The sequence below is a fragment of the Amblyomma maculatum genome, chromosome 3 (genome assembly GCF_055883805.1).
Source record: "Amblyomma maculatum isolate TAMU_Amacu chromosome 3, ASM5588380v1, whole genome shotgun sequence".
NCBI classification, from domain to species: Eukaryota; Metazoa; Arthropoda; class Arachnida; order Ixodida; family Ixodidae; genus Amblyomma; species Amblyomma maculatum.
In genome coordinates this window covers 178,752,245-178,774,485 of record NC_139346.1, presented here as the reverse complement: position 1 = coordinate 178,774,485, position 22,241 = coordinate 178,752,245, and positions in this window count along the sequence as shown.

The following is a 22,241-nucleotide window of genomic DNA, read 5'->3' as shown; positions in this document are numbered from 1 at the left end:
TTATTGAAAACACCGTGGAACCGAATGTCAGTTCAGTCGCCGCCACTTCCGGGTACGCTATTTTTACCGATCATATGAGAGCGTGCACCGAAAAACGACACTTCTGAAAACGACGCAAACTCCGGATATGTAAAGTAGAGTTCTGGGCTAGTTGGTAAGCGCTCGTCCTGTGTGCCTCTCTTGTCCTTGTCTGTTCCGCGGTAAGCCTCCCAGTAATCCGGATATGTATCATGGTTAGAGGCTAAGTGACCGAACAGCGCATGCGCGATAAACGCACCCGACCGTAAACGTGCGCGAACGAAGCAAATTGCGAAAACGTACGCTTCACCCCACTGGGGAATTGAGTGCATGATCGCAGGGAGGTGGAGGTAGCTTGAGAGGAAGTGGCACAAAATCCACATTCATGGCCTTTTTTTGATTTTCATGTCCCTTTGTCGTTCACCCCAAGCAACAAAACATCTCGCTGCTGCCGCTCGCCCACTCGTCAGCGAGTCTTCGTAATCCGCAACGACTTTCCCGAGAGCGGGATTTAAAATGGTCTAGTGCACGCACGTGTGTCCGTCTTTACTGATCACTTTGCTCCGAGCCGCGCATTTTAAAATGGAGCCCTGTAAGCCAGAATGTGGACAAATCACAAAAGTTTCATTATTTTATGATTGCTTATAGCTCCTGGGCTTATTTCGCAATTTAGGGCACGCGCCATAAACGACATCGACTTGTGAGGACTTATTTTATTGTTACTTGATTCGTTTTTGTTTTGTTTTTTTCTTTTGCGTAAGAAAACTCAAATACACAAGATCTATTATTCGGGGAAATATTGCAATGTGTTGAGATACCCTTGCACACGATAGAGAAACTGCACAAAAAAAAAAGACTTTGAGAAACGAGAAGTGCACATTGCGAGCGCTGTTTCTCAGCTTAAAGTACCATTTACGTTTCTACCGCACGTCGCATTCATTTCATTTTTTCACCCCCTTTCTCCCCTCTTGATACTTCATCACATCCGATGCCGGGAAGCGGTCATTCAACGCGATCATGCAAAGGTTTTTTAAGACGAGAGCCGCGTTCAGCCGTATCTGATGGGCTAGCTGACGCAAAGCAGATGTGTACATGGTGTTTAACGCCAAGAGACGCAATGTTTAAAAATGACATTTTTGAGCTGAAAGAGCGCACTCTATGGCATAGCACTGTCGGCGGCGGTGGGCATAACATCTGCACAACAATGTAACGAAGTTGTCACAACTACCAAGTTAACTAATATCAAATAGCTAGCCTTTTAATTATTACTTTTAAGCTCCTCATTTACTTGGAAGCTTGTAGACCCTCATAGGTGAAATCCTTACCTCTTTCAAGACTTTTTAAAATGCCAGTCTACACACCGGTACAGGGCAAGGAATTGAGGCGCTGCACATGGGTGTGGCTCGCTTCTTCGCCAGCCTTTCGGCTTCGCTTTCTCCATTGTGCGACCCCATAATGTGTTGCGCGGCACTACTGAGTATACTGGCATTTTTGAAAATCTAGAAACTTTCATGGATGTCAGTTATACAAAACTAAATGTTTGCCTATATATTAGGATTTGAAAGTAATAATAAAAACTTTATCGAATGAGTCAGATAGTTAACCCTTGTTAATTCATAATACAAGCGTTCTGGCAGGCACCATGGCTGACAATAATATGCCGAAGAGTGAGCTCTTCTATCTACAAAGCCCTATTTAATTAATGCTGACTATCTTGGCGGAACGTCTTGCACGTGAAGATGAAGGAGAAAAAGCACATATTGATAACAGGACGACCGCACAAGGATTCTTGTTTTCTTCTGCGCATCAAAACGTTCAATATTTTTGGGCTTTGTCTATGGTAGGCTATCCACCTTCACCCTTAAGCGTGTAACTATAGGCTAAAACTGTAAATCACTGACTTGTAAGATAAACATGCAATCCTAAAGGTGTGTTTCGGAAAGATTTGTGTCACCCACATGAGCAAGCAAACCAAGCGAGTGCTTTAACGCAGGGCTGCCAAGAACGGCCACCGCTTAACGCCATCGCTTGCCACCACTACGCATGTACAAACGATTGCCTGGAACCAGGTATTATTGCTAGAGGCGACCAGTCCTTGGCCGTCAAAGGAACCTGCGCATACACTGTCCTATGCTGGCAGTGGAGCAATCCTTTTCCTGACTACGATAGCGCTATGCTAATATCTACTATAGACAAGCCTACAATGACAACGTACAATGCACATGGTGTGGAGGTAGCCCTTCTCATATACAACGGCTACAGGGGCAGAAAGACAACCGACATAAAACCTAAATAAAACCCGCAGATGACTAAGTTGGCACGCCAAAAAGCGTTAGATTTATCAGTTTCACATCGCCCTTTTCTATGTTCGTTTCCAAATTATTGCCTTTCCTTTGAATCTTTGAAATTCGATTTCGACGTCGTTTGTTTTTCTTTTTTTTTTTTTTTTTTTTGCTCCGGTACTACTTGGGTTACAGTATGTACAGCCTTATGAAATGTCGCGGTGGGTGATTCCGCCGTGGGTGGAGGTCGGACACCTAGACGGTGGCATTTTCACTGAATGTACAAATGCTGCTTACGGAAGAAAGGGACGATTGCTGTTTACATATGCGCACGGTATTCCTTTTAATGGCAATGTACGCGGATTAATCACGTCGTTTGAGAACATTTATTTAATTTTGCCGTCGAAATCAGGGCCGTATGGCTTGTGTCCTGCATAAAATAGTAACCTTAACCTCGCCTTGCAAGCAAACCGTGGTGCCGCGCCGTACGGGGCAACAATACTCCTAATCGAAACTTCTTGGCATGAAATACAAGAATCCTGGCTACAAGCCAGTGGTGGTCATCGTCCATGAGCTAGTCGCGCGTATGACTGCAAAGCTTGAATATACTCTTTCTTACACACTGTCTAGGAGGAGGAGGAGGAGGAGGAGGAGGAAAGGCAGGAGGTTAACCGATAGAAGAAACCGATTTGCTACCCTGCACTGGGGGAAGGGGGTGAGTGGATATAAAAGTGATACTCATTGCACAATGCTCTTCAGTACTCAAGGCACAGATATGCGTCGACACTGCCTCTGCTCTTTGTCAATAGCATTGTTTTTTCCTGTAGTGGAGGCGCTTGACTGCGTGCACTTCATTTCAGTATGTGTTTCCTGGTTGGCTTCGGACAACCACAGACGGCACCTAATTCGCGGGCCACCACCACAGTACAGTCCATCGCTAAAGCAAGCAGGTTTTGGTTACTCAATGCATGTGCGAATAAAAGGGCCTGCTGCGATAAGCATTGGTGTTTATTTGACAATTCGTGGTCACCGATCCAGGGTCCAAAATGCAATTTTGCGAAGAATTCAAATTCAAGGAGGGAGTTGAGGACAAAGAAACTGCACATGCGAGTTGCGACACGGAAAAATTCATACCTGGATGAATGAGGGCCAGGCATCCTGGAGCTGTGCCCCTAATTTTTACTTACGGGTGAACATTATAGTGTGATACATATTCCCGTGAACTTAAGAGGTGAGTCCTCTTTTCCATTAAATTATATCTGTAGGCAATCAGGCACGGAGTATGGAATGTCGAAAATCCGCATCTCAAACCTCGTTTGTCGGTTCCTGAGATTTGACCATTTATAAGCAGGACCACTGCCCCTGGTGCTGCAGCCAAAATCATGTTTACTTCTTCTCTACCATTGATAAAAATATCGTCAATATTCCATGCATAAAATTGGGGGTCTAATCAATCAAATGTTTTGTTGGCATAAACAAAGTGCCGATTGTAAGGAAACTTAGTTTTAATCACGCATGTATTCCTGTGCAGTAAAGCAGGACACCAAATAGCGGCATGTTATAAACAAATTAAACACATAATTCATGCTGGTTACATCGACATGTCATGCAAAAATGTAATCAATAGATGATGCACTTACTGTAGTGGCTTGAAGCGGAGTATAAACAATAACTATAGTCCATACCATCTTATCAACATAGGTGGCAGTTGACGAGCAGGAGATGCAAGAGGAATAAGATACTCGTCCAAGCACGAGCTCCTAAATATTGATGTATATGACTACTTTTCTGGACAAGTGGCGCCATGGGGTGTCATTATCTCAATTAGAGCAAACTCGCGGTGAGCCAGATTGTGTCACTGGTGCGATAGGTGGCCGCAAATCGCGCAGAAGAGCAATCCTTGATGTAGGGCTACAAGCTTCCCCAAATTAGCAGTTTTGTACATTCACAATATCGTTATTGAACGCGGTAAATTAAAAATAATATTCGCAAAGCGCGCTTCATCACCTGACATTATTTAGCAGTAATCCTTACTACAACGTCACACGAGAATTTCTAAAAGTCCTCTGACAGTAGCCGTGCCATATCGGGATGGCAATCTTCTTTGGCCGGCGGGACTGTGGTGGGAGGAGCTGAAAAATGCAGCCGTTAAATGCATTCCTGAATTGAATTAAAAACAATCTTGAACAGGAGTTTACGACTTTGTTCCTATTACCAAAATTGAAAACAATTTATAAGTGCTACTGATTAATTACTTTCTAGTTAAAAATGTGCCAGGGTAGGCCAAGTGACGGTCAACAGAACTTGTGTGAAAGCAGTGGATAACGACACTCTACGCATTTTAACGTGAAAGTTTTTTTTTTTTGGATCATGGTTGGTGTGCACAGGATTTGCTAATGAACGTGTCCGTACAAACTGTGAAAGAAAAAGACATCGCCGCCATTGGCTTTTGAACCCGCATTGGAAAGAACAGATAGTTTCCCTGGCCCATGCCCAGGAGCGCTAATATTATTGCCGTTTTTCTTCTTTACTGAGCAGTTTTACACGAGGCGCGATCGGCAGTGGCGAGTGCACTATATTATCGTCGCAGCCAAGCCACGCCTCATGTAAAAGTGCAACATTCCCGCCTTGTGCAGTAAACATCTATTCTCATCTCGATCAAGTTGTTCTGCAAAACACTAACGATGTGCAATAAACACCACCGTCTTCATGAAGTTCTATATGCGCTGTTCTTTCATTTACATAAGTCAAAGCAAATGTGCCATAGACATCTGGCCCAGTGGCGCCGAGGTTCGCTAGCATATTGTCGGGCGAAACCACCCCACAGTGTGACAGAACTCGCAATGTTTTCGTATTACTGCACGTAAGCTGACATAAGTGCACACCCCAGCAATTCGTTAAACTTTTGCTTGCATTTACATTGGGGGAGAGAGAAAATGTGCCGCAGTAATTGTTTTCAAAGTCATCTATACATACTGGAATAGAGCGCAGACTTTATACGGGAACGCTGACTCTATATTCCTTTCTTGTACAGAGCTCGTAACTAATTTCACAGTATAGAACTGTGCGCGAAAGAAAAAAGAAGTCCCTACCTTCCTTTTTATATTGATGCTTTCGTCGAAATACGACGTTTTTATACCACCCTGGTTCTGAGAGCAAATGCATAGTTGCGGCTTAATAGACGGTTCCTCATAGATTGAGATGACAGTGTTTTCCATGAAACAATCTGCAACGCGCGGCCGAGCACAATTTCACCCATGATCAAACATCCCAGGTTGAGTTTCGAAGCAATTTGCAGAACTTTTTCAAAGCCGATTTAACTCTACGTCTTCCCTTCAGGTACAGGCGGAAGCGATGAACATAGCGGAATATAGAGCGTCCGTCCCGGAAATACAAGGCAAGACAGATCACTCCTTGACCGTCCGTCGTGGTCATACGCGCGCCAGTGGCTACTGACGGATTACTTCCTCTCGCAATTTCGGCGAAGGAATCGGTGGGCTGAAAACGCTGCAGGAAGGCTAGCCTGAAAATTGGGGCGAGCGCTGCGTCTTTCAAATTTGTTCGATTTTTGTTCGGAGTTCTGCACAGAATAGTTGGGTTTTTGTGTTAAGGCGGTCCCTGTGTTTATTTTTGTACTTATAGGAACGTCCCCACTAAGCTTTTTTCACTATGTTCCCGTTCACCTCTTTGCCAGAACGTGCGCAACAGACTAGATATCTTCATCAGTCTTTTTTCTGCTGCCACACAAGGGAAAACGCCTTCGCACACATTAAAAGAACGCCAAAGTTAAACTATAGCCACTCAGACATTTAGTTTTGTCTGCTTAAAAGAAACAAAAATGCTAGGCACTCAATTATTAGCCTTTATTTTATTTTTATCTCAATTCTTAAATGTTAATTGCGCGTTGCTACTTTTCAGAAAGCCCATATTACAACCGCCTTTCTTCCTTCACGGAGCCGAGTGAACGCAGCGAGATAGGGCTTGTGTAAAAAATACGGACACGAATAAGTCGACTGTAGCTCAGCATCGTCTGTAGGATTCCTTCGTTAATGTGGTAGTTTTATATTGCGAAGGAAGAACGCTGTTTCAGTGAACTATTACACCAGCAGGCGGAAAATATATATATAAACACAGTGGCACAGAAACAACATAGTAATCTGTTATGCTAAATACAAATACCTAGCGTGCTCCTTAATAAGCTCGCAATCATCACGAAACATAAGAAAGACACCTCAAGAATGATCTCTGAGACAGTAACACATACAACTACGGTGGCATGTACGTCAGCAACCCATCAATGGTTGTGATCCCCCTAGAATTCATATTTCTTTACCAATAACGCTATAAACGTTTATGTGTCTGCTCGCATTGATTTTGTTATCCTGCTGTCTTTAATGTAGCAATAAATACTTTGCTTGATAGTCGAGCCGTCCTTCTGCTCGCACTGTTTTGTTTCTTATGTTAATCTTGATCTACCAGTAATAATTATTCTTGTTCCATGCCCAAACTGTTAAATCGCTTATTTTCATAGCCGCGTCAACGTTTATACTCACACGCGTTCAGCTACACAACATTATTACTGGCTGTGGCGTCAATTGTAGTTATTTTAATAACAGCACCATTTGTGTTGAACTGACTCATAAAATTGCAAATCAAACATGACAGTGCTGCAATAACGCGCCATGTCTACAGCAACTTATTACAAATGTCATTCAACTTCTCAGCAATCTCTGCGAGCCCGTGGCTTTCTTTGAAAATCTCAAAAATTAGGTCTTCTTTTCAACAGTTCTCTCAGATTTTCTGGGAAAATTTTAAACAACGTGATTTTGTCATAGATGAGCAGTAAAGTAATGAAGGGAAAACGCCAAAACGATCACGGTGTTAAGGAGAAAGCGTCATTTGCCTCACAAGAGGCGAGAGTAGAAAATGTGAGCAGGAAGCGATACCAAAAGTGTAATGTTCATAAGCATCAAAATTATGACACGATCGTTCTTTGTGCAGCATTCAGCATAATTTGATGTCATTTTGCTTCTCATCTAGCATCCATATGCTAGACAAATTTGAGGCTGAAGGCTAATTTGCGTTAAAGATTCTAACCAATAAAGTTTTTATCTCTAAGTTTACGCCATTAATTGTTAGAAGGGCTTAGCGAGAAGCGCCCGAGGCAATTCAACTTTTTTTCCTCGAAACAGGCGAAAAGCAAGGCGCCCGTGTGCTGTGCGATGTCAGTGCACGTTAAAGAACCCCAGGTGGTCGAAATTTCCGGAGTCCTCCACTACGGCGTCTCTCATAGCCTGAGTCGCTTTGGGACGTTAAACCCCACAAACCAAACCAAACCAAACCGAAGCAAATTTCTGCCCCTTTCTCAATGCAGCAAAACCATACCAAAACAGTGCTTTCGCGCGTCTTGATCGATTTGAATGGAGTTAAATTCCTGCTAAATGTTTTTCCCGTGTCTGACCATTACTGCGGACTGCGTCATGGAACTTGACCAATCCGCACTCCTCGAGGAGGTGTTAAGCCAAATTTAGGCACAAACACAGGCGCAGACACCTTCGCTACTCAGACATCTGACTAGAGCGGTTAGCGGCTACAATTGAAGCCCTACATTTCAAGGGCATTTTTAATAAGCTTTCTTCGTGTTCTAAATATATATAATTTTTCCCTTGCAATATCCGTCCATCCTTCCTTTTAAATTATTTCGCCCTTAGTGATAGGCTTATGCAGCAATAAAAAAAGCACTTTATCTCCTCCGTTATGTAAATGACAACACAGTGCCTAAATACAACTATAAAGTAGCCAGAATACTTTTGGGTCACTATCTTCAAAAATGAAGATATAGTTACATATTCAGCCACACCAAACAGAAATATATTTTAATCGAGTTAAATTCCTGCTAAACGTTTTTCCCATGTCTGACCCTTACTGAACCATGCTGAACAAAGTAAAGCCTACGCCGGCACGCAGTACAGCTTTTGTCGCCCGAATTTCATGACGTGCAATGTAAGTGTAAGTGCAGTAGTGAAATACAATGCGTTTACAAAAGGGACGTGTAGTTTCCGCAGAAGCTTGTTAATTTAAAGAAAATTCATACTGGCCAGGGGTATCTGCTCCAGAAAACCGTCTCATCAGACTAGTCACTAACCTGCGCCGCTAAGCGGGTGGGGGTAGAAGAAATTAGTACTTAATGAAACATACCGAAATGGACTATATTTCTAGAACAGGAGTCATTGTAAATTATAGACGTTTGGCTTGTAGATCCATGCTCAACAATATCAATTCGAGCACACGATACCAAAAATGAGAACTAAGCTACAGAAGAAGCTCTGCAGTGATACTTAAGAAAATAAATTATAACAGTTTTGCATGCAACCTCTTTAATGAAAACCATCTATACTATGAGCCATGCTTCTGTTTAAAGAGGTCAGTATATTTGGCTGGACCTTAGAGCAGCTTCTATCACTGATTTCAGGCCGTAATTTCAAAGACACGTTGTTGAGATGTTCTACTATGCATTTTTGTTGGGATATTGTACTGTTATTTGATGGCAAAATTAAAAAGACAATTTTTTGCCGATTTCACCTATCATCTCCCCTACCTTTTTTCTCAAGGACACACGTTGTGTGGTTGTATGAAGTAAATGTCATCCCTTTTCGGCAATGTTCATGCTGGCTTAGACAGCAATCCGAAACTATTAGGCGAAATGTGTTAGTCTTTATCAAGATGCGATGGGGAACCGCCATCGAAAAAGAAAATCAATGGAAATATCAGAACACTTGATAACTTGTTCACCGTCTCTGGAGGCATGGTACTACAGGGTTCAAGTTCCAAAGGTACGCCAGCTCTGAGGGATACCGTAATGGAGGGAAAACGGTAATTTCGACCACATGGGATTGTTAACATGCGCTCAAATCCCACAGTTCAAGAATATTATCGGCATTTATTGCAGAAGGTTATCACTCTAATGTTCGCAACTATCATTTGCCATGTTGGCGAGTACAAAAATAAGTAACGTGGATGCTGGTGGATCACCTATCAAGTGCTGTGAAGAGTTCTGTTGCTTTGTGAACTCTTACTGCAGACCATACGCAGCGCGTAATGAAGAGAAGTATTCCACTTTCGAGTCGATCAATGTTCGCCGTCGCGGCTTTTTAAGTGTAGTCGACGGGTGAAACATACCACCGTTGCGCGAGAATCCTTCTAGCAGCGACGTGGGATAAGGATATTGATGATGAACACCAACAAACAGAATTTGTCAGCTGTCGAGAACTGAGAACTGAATAAAAAAAAAGGTCAGAACCATGTTTGGGTCATGCTTCCGAAGCAGCGTCGGTCTGCAATTGGTTAAAAAAAAAAGCACGAAAAAAAAAGTCCGTCAACATGATTCTGAGACCAATTCTGGCGACACCTAAGCGCGAATAAAACGCCACCAATATATATATGAAATGACAAAATACCAGGGCTCATGATGTACTTCCAAGGCAAGCCACGTAGAGATGACAAACATCCCAACGTGATCTTACGTGGAAGATATTGGTATTATACTGCGTTCCAAGCCTGCGGAGAACTCGCGTGAACGCTACAAGATAATGTATTGAAAAAAATCAGCGCAATTTATGTAAAGATAATTTATTGGGTGCATACATAGGTGATCTCTACTTAAGAAGACGGGGAGATGTTTTGCCGGCACCTGTCCTCGGTGCAGAGCTCCTGTTGATCAAGCGCAGGAAGAGAGATGAGTGCATTTGGGTTACTACTCGCACCTGTTTTGAATTTTTCTGGTCCCGCTTTACTTTAGCGGTAAAAGCGTTTGCGTCACAGTGAAACACACATTTTATATTGCAATCACGCAGCTGTATAATAACAGAACACAAATAACATAAAAGTTTGCATCAGCATCAATCGCACTATTCAATTTCCGTTCTGTAAATAACATAGTTTCCAAGGTAATGGTTTATTCTTCGACTTAACCATTACGAGGATTTAATTTTAGTAAAATACTGTGCCTTGGCGGTGGCGAAATGGTTAGGGCGCCCCATTGCTGGACCCAAGGATGGGGGATTGTGTCCCAGCTATGGTGGCTGCTTTTCCATGGAGATAAAGTGCAAGGCTCCCCCATGGGCTGTGCAATATTAGCGCATGTTAAAAAAAAAGCAATTGAGAGAAATATAAGGAGCCCTCAACTAGGATGCCTAAGCTAACTTGGTTTGGGACGTTCAACCCCATAAACTAAACTAACAAGATTAATAACATTGCTTTAATTAAAGTGCACAATTTGCGTTAATCCCAACACAGCAGTTATGACTATCCTTGGTACATTTAGGCGTATGCTGTGCTTTTCTTTCTTTTTACTTAGATTTCAGTGTGCGGACACGAACTTTTCGGCAGTACATCAATGGTCTAAATACGGCTGCTGCCACAGGTCATTAATCGAAATTAATTTTCTTGCTTCCTTATTTTTGCCAAAACGCGAATTACTTCCTTGAAAAGGGGGTGCGAGAAATAAAATATTCACTTTTATAGCTGTCGTTTCTGGGCGTCGTTTGCCTACTGACGCACAAGTATAGTTCTCGGAATGTCGTCATTCTGTATAACTGTAATACATATACACATACTATATACATATATATTTCCCTACTCCTAAGAGCGCTCGGCGCTCGATTTTTTCTCGCTGACTTCCTCTTCAAGGTGGTGAAAAGAAACATGAACACCATTTTTTTTGTGACCTTTTTTTTTTTTTTAACTTTCTTCCTATAACGATGAAGCGAAGCCAGAAGGCAAGACTCCCACTTCGCGAACAACGGTAACAGCAATTTTGCGGTACTTTCGCAATCCAAATCAGTCGCTCGTCCGAACGGATCTTCCATAAGGTACTGATCCTAAAAAGCGTTAGCCGAGCAAAGAGCAAAGATGAAGATTCCGTCTAATGGCTTCTTCCTTAGTAAATGACGAGCACCGGAGCAAAGCCCCGCGGAGACAGTATTAGGCTCGGCACCTAGTTTTTTTCTTTTCAACATAGTTTTTTTTTTTTTTTTCGACACCCCCCCCCCCCCTCTTCCCTCCTACTCAACCCATTTCTCCACCGCTCTTGCTCTTTATGTAATTTTTCTTCACTCAAATTTTAGAGGCATTGCACTTTAAGGAAATACGCGGAAGACACATTTGCAAATGAGTTTCCCTTCGCGTCTTGGTCTTGACGACTAGTTTCCTTCCTGCTCAAGCCGTACGTCCGGTAAGCGTTTCCGTTCTAATTGGATGAGAGATGGACTAGATTTAGACACAGTCTTCTTCATTTTTCTTCCTCTGAGACGGAGTCGAACGTTTTCTTATTTTCTCTTGGCACATTTCATTTTCCGCAAATGTCAACGCTGTCAAGGTATGTAGACAATTTGGGAACATCGCAACCAAATTTTACACCACGCGCCCCTTTTACCAAGTCATAGGAGTAAGCTAAGAAATCGAGAGTTGGAAACGAAAATGCGGAATGCAAATATACACTTTATGCTAATGCGTTCGCCATTTTTTAGTAATTTCTTTTATTATTCTCTAAGCAAAACCCGTAAAATTATCGACGATCCTGCGTTGGCCTTCAAATACAAAATAGCAAGACAGAGCGGTCGTTCTGGGGAGCATCTTCATCTGCGGCGGCTCGAAGCTACGCTTTTTAGGGTTTCTCTATGTGGTCATCATGACACAATCTTGTAACGTGGCAGGTAGGGTATTTCTGGTAGCTTTCCATCTTTACAGTATGATCCTTTCCGGCTCTATAATTCGGCATGAAAACCGAAATTATCAGCGTTGTCCTTTTTTATAAAGCAATTAAGGGAGAAAGAATAAAATAAAGATGAGAGGGTGCGGAAAATTGCTTTAACAACAGCGTGTGCTTCCATAACAATTTTCTGTTAGGGCCGCTGTACTTGTTTGTTTAGGCTAGTTGTTAGTAGTCTTGGTAGGAGACGTGGACTGCAGCGTTAAAGGCTCGCTGGCAGGCTTTGGCTTATAGCAGCCTTTCCCGCCAGGTGGACGATGTTCCGCTCAAGCCCAGGGTCCGGGTTGCGTATTGCCAAACCATATCCCGTAGGCGCACTGGAGCAAATGACGCTCTCTGCGAATTGAACGCCGATTGTTGGTGAAAGGTCTCTCTGAACGCTACCTAAAGGTAACATACAGTCACTGTAAACGGCGATTGTTGCTGAAAGATGTCTCTGAATGCAACCTAAAATAACATGCACTCAGTGAAGGCAGGAAATAATTACGAAAGGTAATTGCTAATGTGTAACCATTGTCATACTGATTGTTACCGAAATGTGTCAGTGAACGCAACCTAAAGGTAACATACACTCACTGAAGGCAGGAAATAAGTACGGTGAAGGCAGCTGAACGAAAAAAATTTAGAAAAAATATTACAACACAGGAGTCGAACAGATATTTCAATGGCATAAGTCCAGAAGTTGGTGGTGTTAATCCATTGCGCCACAAAAGCGACGGGAACAGATGCCTTTAAATGCGTTATTATTCGTTTAGACAATATATCCACAATTTATCGCCAGGTGGCGTTGCTCAGAGGAATCGCGTCGTCTGCTGGAGTGCTCCTACGGGATATGGTTTGGTAATAAGCGTCCGGGTTACAGGCTGAAAGATGATTTAATGGCTGCCCTAGCAAGATGGCTCCCCTCGCACCACGGCCGATCTTTTTTGCAACATTTCTCCGGGTCACCGAGCGATCGTTCCAATCGGTTCGTTGAAGTCGATGACGATGTGATGGTGAGGATGTAGAAGGAAAAACAGAAGAGAATGAGTTGCTTGCAGAAGCGATGACTGATGCTTGAGTGATCCGTCTTCCCCGAAACCTTTTAACTATTTGACACCAAAGCATCCATGGGGCCGATAGCTCGAGGTCGCGTCGGGCCGCTTGGGTGGTGGTTGCGTGTTCATGTCCTTCGAGTCTTTAAGGTCGTTGGTCGGGTCTCGCCTCTGATCGGTTGGTCTGTGTGACTTGTCTTCAGATCCAGGCAGGGGCGGGGCGGCGGTAGTTGCGAGTTGTCGGGTCTGGGCAGGAAGGTAGATGGTCACGGTGCACGGATGGCATCGACGCTCGACGGTGAGGATGAGGATTACGGACCCAGCACCTCCCCCAAAATGTTACGTGGCGACAAGCGAGAAGATGACAAAATATGGCGACAGGGTGACAGATGATTGAATGGCTGATGCAGTACGAAGGCTCCTCTCGTAACTGCCTATCGTCTTGGCAATAATATTATGTGGTCGACGGTCTCTCTCACATCACAATGACTGCACCGATCATGGTCTTTTGTCTCGGTGTACGTATGGTACGCGAAGACTGGATTAATTTACGTATTATTTTGTAAGCGCCTCCACGCAGCAGCTCATTTGTTATTCAGTTTTGTATCCCTTGGGGGTACCAGCCTACGTGCCGATAGATAATGGTTGAACATTTCCCCATAAATTAGAAACCGCTACTTGTTACTTCAGTCGTCGGGGGTCCCACGGTTGACCGGAAGTAGAGTACTCGAGCTAGCTGTATCGCCGCCTCGTCGCCAAGGACCGCAGTGTGCGTGGGGGTCTAGATTATTAGAATGTGCCTGTTAAGCGGTTGTTGGCTGTGGATCTTTGCCGCCTCCGGCGAGATCCTATTTTTCCTAAAGATTTGAATATGACAGCCTTACTGCCGTTTATGATGAATTTTGCATTTGTTCCTGCGCAATCTAATGCGACCGCCACTTCCCCTGAAACCTTTACACTGCCTCCCTGGAGAGCCGCAGTGAGGAATGCCACTCCTCGGCCGTTTACTACCGAAGCCAGTGCCGCCACGATTTGGTCTCTGGCGGCATCTACGTAGGCTACCTCATTGTCTTTCATGATTTCTAGCCTTAGCCCTAAGGCCTCACCTCGATTCTTTTTTCGCTTTTACTAAACTTTGGATGCATATTCTTAGGGAGTGGTGGACTAACAGGGCATTCGTTATCTTGCTCTCTATGCCCAGGTTCTTTCTCAGCCCTTTCTTTGGGTTTATTCCTACTTTTGCGTCAATTTCCCTCTCGGTTTTCGCCCTGCGGCATTCTATTTGTTTGTCTGTAATTGACAGACTTTAACAGCCTATCTTTAACAGCCTCCATCTTCGCATCGCTGACGCTCACGCGCGATGTTTTAGCGTATGCACGGGCCAAGGGGTTTAACGGTGTGTTTGTGTCACTCGATCAAGCAAAGGCCTTCGACAAAGTGGTGCATCATTATCTGAGCTCAGTGCTAAAGTGTTTTGGCTTGCTTTCAGGCGTTATTAGTCGCGTGGCGTCTTTATATGAAGACCTGAGCGCCAATATCATTATAAACGGTTCAGCTTCCGCCTCATTTCCAGTGACACGCGGAGTACGCCAGGGCTGCCCGTTGTCTCCAGCACTTTTTGTCCTGGTCTTAACCCCCTGCTCCGCAGAGTTTCAAGTGCCCACAATATTCGTGGGTTTCCAATGACTGGGAAGGAATCGAGTTTTGTTTCGGCGTATGCCGACGACATATCGTTGTTCCTTCACGTCGCGGACAGCATGAGCAGCTTTATACAGATTTCTCATAATTACGGTCATCTTAGCGGAGCACAGCTAAACGCGGACAAGAGCAATGCCCTTCGGTTCGCTCCCCATATGCATCCCTTTTGTACAGGGTGTAAACGTTCTAGGTATCCTCTTTGAGGAGGAGGGAATGTCCTCACGAGTGTGGGACGAGGCCATCTCTAGGATAACCAGCACTTTGAGCATCGCCCCACAGGTTGACCTCTCCATGGAAGCCAAAGTGAACTTGTTTAAGACTCGTGCGTGCGGCATCGCCTATTACCTTGCCCTCACCACAGTCATGCCCCGCCGAGTAGCAGGCAGCTTACCAACCATCATCGGCGCTTAAATTTGGGATGGTGACACCGCGCTCGTCGCGCGCCGCATGTGTCACTTGCCGACCTCACGAGGGGGACTGGGGCTGCCGTGTGTTGCGACAGTAGGCCGCACCCTAACTGCCAAACTTGCGCCAACACTCATGTATGATGAATCCTTACTAGGGCGCCCATTACTATTGTAATTTTTGAGCACTGCTCGTCGCGTGTTTGCACCAGGCCGCCACTCAGACCCGTAAGCAGAGAGGCCCCTGGCCATTTACAGAGCCGCTGCGGGCCTGAAGTCGTTGCTATATACAAAGTTCCTTGCTGCTCCACTTTGCGAGACCCACGCCTCTCGAATCAGCGAGCTGGTCGCCTGCGCGCAACTCAACCCAGATTATCAGCAGCGCATGAGGGCGAGGAGGTGGACGTTACTAGAGTTATGCAGAGTACCCCCGAGCGTTAGAGACTTCGAGTGGCGAAGGCGCTGGGGCGTCCACTCAACACGAGAACTACTGGAGTAATGTGGACTCGTGCCCAATAGTCAGTGCTCCAACTGTGGGGCTCAGAGACTGTGCGCCATGTCTTCTTTGCATGTGTGGTAGCGCGAACAATGTGGCTTTTGGTGTATAGATTACTGTGTGTCCGCGCTGGACCTGGAGTTCGGGAACCGCGACGCCTCTTTGGACGATTGGTTTTCTTCTGTGCAATGTTTGTTTTGTAGAAACGGCGCTGCCTCGCCGAAGCACGAAGACAGCTTATAAGAGCAATGTACGCCGCGCTGCAGAACCTGCGCCTCCTGCTCTGGACTTACTTGTCCAGCCAGTTAGAAGCAGACGGAGAAGCGCGGTTTCTGCGGCGCTGGCACACAAGGTATTTCGTTGTAAGAGGGGCAGGCAGCGGATGCCATTGGTTCGATATTAGGCACCCTCCCCTGCCGTCTCCATTTATTCACCCTTGAGCCTTTGTGAGGAATGTAACCTGGGTTCGGTCCAATACATGCCCCAATACAGCAGTCAGAGGGCTGTCGAGGATTTTGTTTCCTGCGGGAAAAAGTATGTTGCATTTCATTGTTGTATTCTGATTTGATGCACGTAGCATAGACGCACAGGCAAAATCTGCTGATGGTTTAGAGTGTGACCACTTGGAGGGTGTGACCACGCATTAGTTGATCCATATCTGCGCTCGTACATGTGCAGCTCGCATCCAGACGAAGAAGTAACGGTGTGAAATTACAGAGAAGGTCGAAAGATCAAAGAATATAAATATATGCGGAACATCTGTGGCAACGGCTGCTGACGTGTCCGATTGCAAACGCGAAAGACAAGTAAGCTTATGTGCATAGTTTTCCAAACGTTTATTGCTCTCGTGCGAGCGTCTATTTTCACGTGCAGTGGCACCGATGCTAAGTTCAGCCGAAATTAGGATAGGGAATGAGCATGCGCACAGATCATGCTGCTGTTGAGAACATTGTGTGCTTGGATGTTCTATTTTGCCTCAAGAAACCACCACGAAGAAAGTTTTATCGCTTAGTTTTGAGAGCCCCAGGCAGGATACTCGTGCGCATACTACTGCCAACCTCTCAGCAAGCTGCCGCTGTAAAGCCTGCTTTGCCTTACTACTGCGTACTTTGCCAGGAAGCTAACTTTACTAATGTGCAACCGAATAACTGGTTTACAGAAAAGAAAAAGCGCATGATGTCTCAACCATTCTTCATCGACACCTACTGAGAACGTTGTGTGCTTGGCTGTTCTGCTTTGTCTCAAGCAACCACCACGAAGCAAGATTTATCGCTTAGTTTTGAGGACATTTTGTCGCGCACGATTTTCTGTGTCCTTATGGCTCTGTATTGGTTTAAAAGCGTAAAATGGCAATAAAAAGTCATGCGCCAGTTATGTTTAAGTGTCTCATTATTACAGAGTCTCTTTCCCTTACTTTTGAGGTTAATGCTTTGTTTTTACAGATCCACGCCACCTTGGTAGATTCTGCCGAAAATTATCAAAATCACCACTTCCGCTTCGCATTTCTAATCAATTCAGTCTCACATAACCTCAACTGATTGCCTTCCGTTTAGCTACAGTGGTGGGAGGCTGTCTCAATAGGCTATGGTCGCGAGTTATCTTCTCGCATTTGTGAAAGGAGTATAGCTTTCCTTTGTAGCAGCCTTGCTCAGTTGGGCAGGCAGCAATGAGTAATTACTCCTTTTGTGACTAATATTATTCGGTGACCGATTTGAAGGACAAATAGAGAACATGAAGGAGTAGTCAAGGCGGGGTGTGTTCTGTTTGGGCACGAGTGCTGCGCGCCCATCTTCGAACTGTACCATGAAGTCCTGCGTAAAATTCCCTGCTGCAATTGGTGGAGGTGCTGCGAAAAATAATATATTAACTGTGCTCTACAATATCTTTGTTATAACATTTGCAATTGACTTCTCGGGCATACTATGCAGTTTATCGAAAATGTAGCCCATTTTTGGTTGTTATCCGCACAATGGCAATTTCTTCGGGCACCGATGCCGGCGATATAATCAGAAAGGATTTCGCCCCATTAATGTGAATAACATACGATATAACTCTCACTACCGCATAAGGAATCATGGACTTGTCATTTCGCTCAGAATGCTTTCTTTTTTCCTTCGTCTTCGGACGGTAGAGCCCCGGGCAGAAGACTCGTGCGGATTCTGCTGCGCAACCTCTCAGCAAGCTGCCTATAAAGTGTGCTTTGCTGTATTACTGCAAATTTTGCCAGGAAGCTAACTTTACTAATGTGCAACCGTAAATAATTGGTTCAGACTCGGGCGGATTCTACTGCGCAACCTCTCAGCAAGCTGCCTGTAGAGCGTGGTTTGCTGTACTATTTCGAACTTTGTTAGGAAGCTAACTTTACTAACGTGCAACCAAATATTTATTTTACAAAAAACAAAAGGCTCATGATATCTCGTGCATTCTTCATCGACACCGGCACTACGCCGTAAGGAAAGTAAAAAAAGTGGGAGTGAAAACAGAACGTGATAAAGAGATACCGTAGTGGAGGTATACGGAGTAATTTCAACACATGGGGATCTTTAACTTGCATTACCATCGCACAGCACACATACGCCTCATCGGTTTCCGGGTTCGTACTTGGGTACTCCATACAATAATCAAGAATTCAGAACACTGTCATGTTATGTTGTCATGTTGCGACTGAAGGAAGACGGAATAGAAAATGCAGTGGCCTGCAAGTGGCTCTGTAGCTGAGCCACCTCCGCTGCCCTCCTGCGAACAGAATACAAAATAGAGAAGATAAAGAGGGGAGAAGAACGCGCGTTGCCACAGCCATTGTCCGCCACCGAAACAAAAGCGGGTGGAATGACAGCTTAGAACAGATAAAATTACGATGGCAGGTTAGCCCCCGCAGCAAGCGGCAATGACCAACCAGTCCCAGCCCTGTAACGCCAGGAGCAGCCACCCTCCGCCCCCTCGCTTCCCTTCAGAACAGGTCGCCGCGTGGCGGGATACAATATTTTAACGCCTAAAAGCGCAATGTTTCGACGCAATTATTTTACAGCCTAATTGACCTGCCAGATTAATTCATTAGAGATAAATATTGCTATTAACAATATTTTCTCATGTTAAAAACTTTCTAAACGTATTTGCCATTCCTCTCTGTTGTCTCACTTTGTTTACAGACTGCCCGCAATATAGAACAGGCTGCTGCTGAGAACGTCGTGGGCTTGGCTGTTCTGCTTTGCCTCAAGCAACCACCACGAAGCAAGTTTTATCGCTTAGTGTTGAGAGCATTTCCTCGCGCACAGTTTTCTGTGTCCTTATGGCTCTGCATTGGTTCAAAAGCGTAAATTAGCAACTAAAAGGCAGACGCCGATTATGTATAAGTGTCTCATAATTACAGATTTTCTTCCTCTTTTTTTTTTTAGGATAATGCTTCGTTTTTACAGATCGACGCCACATCGGTAGATTCTGCCAAAAATTATCAAAAACACCACTTCCGCTTCGAATTTCTAATCAATTCCGTCTCACATAACCTCAACAGATTGCCTTCCGTTTAAGCTATAGGGGTGGGAGGCTGCCTCAATAGGCTGTGGTCACGAGTTATCATCTCGCATTTGTGAAAAAAGTATTGCTTTGCTTTGTAGCAGCCTTGCTCAATTGGGAAGACAGTAATAAGCAATTACTCCTTTTGTGACCAATATTATTCGGAGACCGTCTTGAAGGGCAAATAGAGAACACGGAATAAGTAGTCGAGGCGGCGTGTCTTCTGTTTGGGCACGAGTGCTATGTGCCCATCTTCGAACTGTACCTTGAAGCCCTGCGTAAAATTCCCTGCTGCAATTGGAGGAGGTGCTGCGAAAAAAACTGAATTATTGCCCTGATATCAAGTGTGCTCTACAATATCTTTATCATAACGTTTGCAAGTGACTTCTCGAACATGCTATGCAGTTTATCGAAAATGTAGCCCCTTTTTGGTTATTATCCGCACAATGGCAGTTTCTTCGGGCACCGATGCCGGCGATAATCGGCAAGGACTTCTCCCATTTAATGTGAATAACATAAGAGATAACTCTCACCTCCGCAGAAGGAATCAAGTATATGTTATTTTGCTCAGAATGCTTTTGTTTTTTCTTCGTCTTCGGACGCTACACCGCCAGGCTGGAGACTCGTGCGGATTCTACAGCGCAACCTCTCAGCAAGCTGCCTGTAAAGCGTGCTTTGCTGTACTTATGCAACCTTTGTCAGGAAGCTAACTATACTAATGTGCTACCGAATAATTGGTTTACAGAAAAGGAATGGCGCATGATATCTCGCGCATTCTTCATCGACACCTGCACTGCGCCGTAAGGGAAGGAAAGAAGGTGATGGTGAAAACAGAAAGCGAGAAAGAGGTACCGTAGTTGAGGTATACGGAGTAATTTCAACCACATGGAGATCTTTAATTCGCATTAATAACGCACAATACACGTACGCCTCACCGGTTCCCGGGTTCAAACCTGAGTACTCCATACAATAATAGACCATCCAGAACGCTGTTATGTTACGTTGTCATGTTGCGACTGAAGGAAGAAGGAATGAAAATGCAGTGGCCTGCAAGTGGCTCTGCAGCTGAGCCACCTCTACTGCCCTCCTGCGGACAAAATCGGAAAACTAAAAAACAAAATAGAGAAGAAAGAAAAAGAAGAGGGGGAAAGAGACGCGCGTCGCCACAGCCGTTGTCCACCACCGAAACGGAAGCGGGTGAAATCACGGCTTAGAACAGATAAAAATTGGCAGTGGCTTAGCTTGGTTAAGCCATGGTAATTGCGAAAGCAATAGCTATATGGCTACGCCTAGGTTCAGCTGATGGTGTAGCTTGTTGTGGTGCTTGTGGTTATGCTTATGTTTATGCAGTGATTCACTCTGGCCACGGCATATGGTTCAACTATTGTCATTGCGGGGTGCTACCTGGTTATTCTATGTATAACTAGTAGCGAGGCAAGTAGTGCCGTGGCTGCAACGATATACTTAGTTGTGATTGTGGGTGAGGTTAAGGCAGAATGTACAAATACCACTCCGGCACCGGCTGCAACGGCATTCTTTACGCCAGCAGAATTGAAAGCATCCCTGGAGACTGCGTTGGTTCTACCTGCCGCTAGACCACCTCCTATAGTATCAAAGGCTGCAGCCCCTGCGGTAGCTGCGGCAGGAGCGGAAGTTAGGCCGCGTTTGGTAGCTACCGCCTCGCGAGTTGACGGCGCGAGTTGGGGCCCCTGTTTTTGCGCAGCTATGCTTGGCGGCGCGCCAAACGTCGCGCTAAAGGTCAAAGGTAGCTACCGCCTCGCTACGCGAAGGGCTGAGAAGTGAAAGGAGTATTGCTTTCGCAATAAAAATATGGTGGCAGGATAGCCCCCACCGCAAGCGGCAGTGACCAGCCAGTCCCAGCCACGTAGGGCCAGGAGCAGCCACCCTCCGCCCCCTCACTGCCCTTCAGAATACTTCGCTGCGTGGCGGGATGCAATATTTTAACGCCAGAAGGCGCAATGTATCGACGCAATTCTGCTCAGCCCAATTTACCTACCAGAGTTGTTCATCAGAGATAAATATAATATTACTATTGCCAACATTTATGAGGTAGTGACTTTGTAAACGTATTTGCCATTCCTCTCTGTTGTCTCACTTTGTTTACAGACTACTTACATTATAGAATATATAAGGCCTCTAGCCTTAAAGGAATTTAATTACAAGAAGCTCAAAGGTGAAGATTGTTTAAAGCAAAATGAGTCTAAATAAACAAAGACTCACAAGAAGAACAGCTACCAAAAAGGGCGTACAACTTTCATTGATATCGGCTATTCAAGAATAAAATATTTATGTTATTGCTTTAGAAGCTAACTGCACCATCACTGTTTACGTTCGCTCTTCGAATTATTAACTAGACATGTTTGCAAATGACTGGAGTCGCGAATTTCATGAAATTTGTGTTGAGTGATTGTTGCCAGGGCTGTATGATAAGAATGGTTTCCAATATTACGTAAGATTAAAATAACAATAATTTTGCAAAACATGCTTATAAGTCTACTGTAAATTTTGATGGTTCACAACCTCTTCTTTACTAACCGTGCGTATATATACAACTGCGAAACGCTTAATCTATAGTGGATCAATTTAGCCGCTGCCTTTTAGTGAAAAATGTCATCGAGAGAGCAAATTAATTAATAAGAATTTGTCAAGTAAATTTTATTTATCTTTCTCTTAGGGATTACCATAAAGCTGTACAAGTGCGCACAGTGTCCTTGCTGCGTTCTCGATAAGCAATACATGTAGATGATTGACGGCTAAAGGAGAGCACAAGCGCGCAGTTATTTCTGCACAGGCAATGCACAAGGAATGGCTGTGCGGCGCACCGCTCTGACATAATCCAATTGTAGAATCAAATTACGCCTACGCTGCAATCCATTACATCTTCTTCCCCTTATTTTTTCTTCTCTCGGCCTTCGTCACAACAGCTGCGCGAAAACGTACCATCAAGGAGTGCTACAATGAAGAGAGCACAACGTTTGGTTCACAATAAACTGAATTGCACTTGAT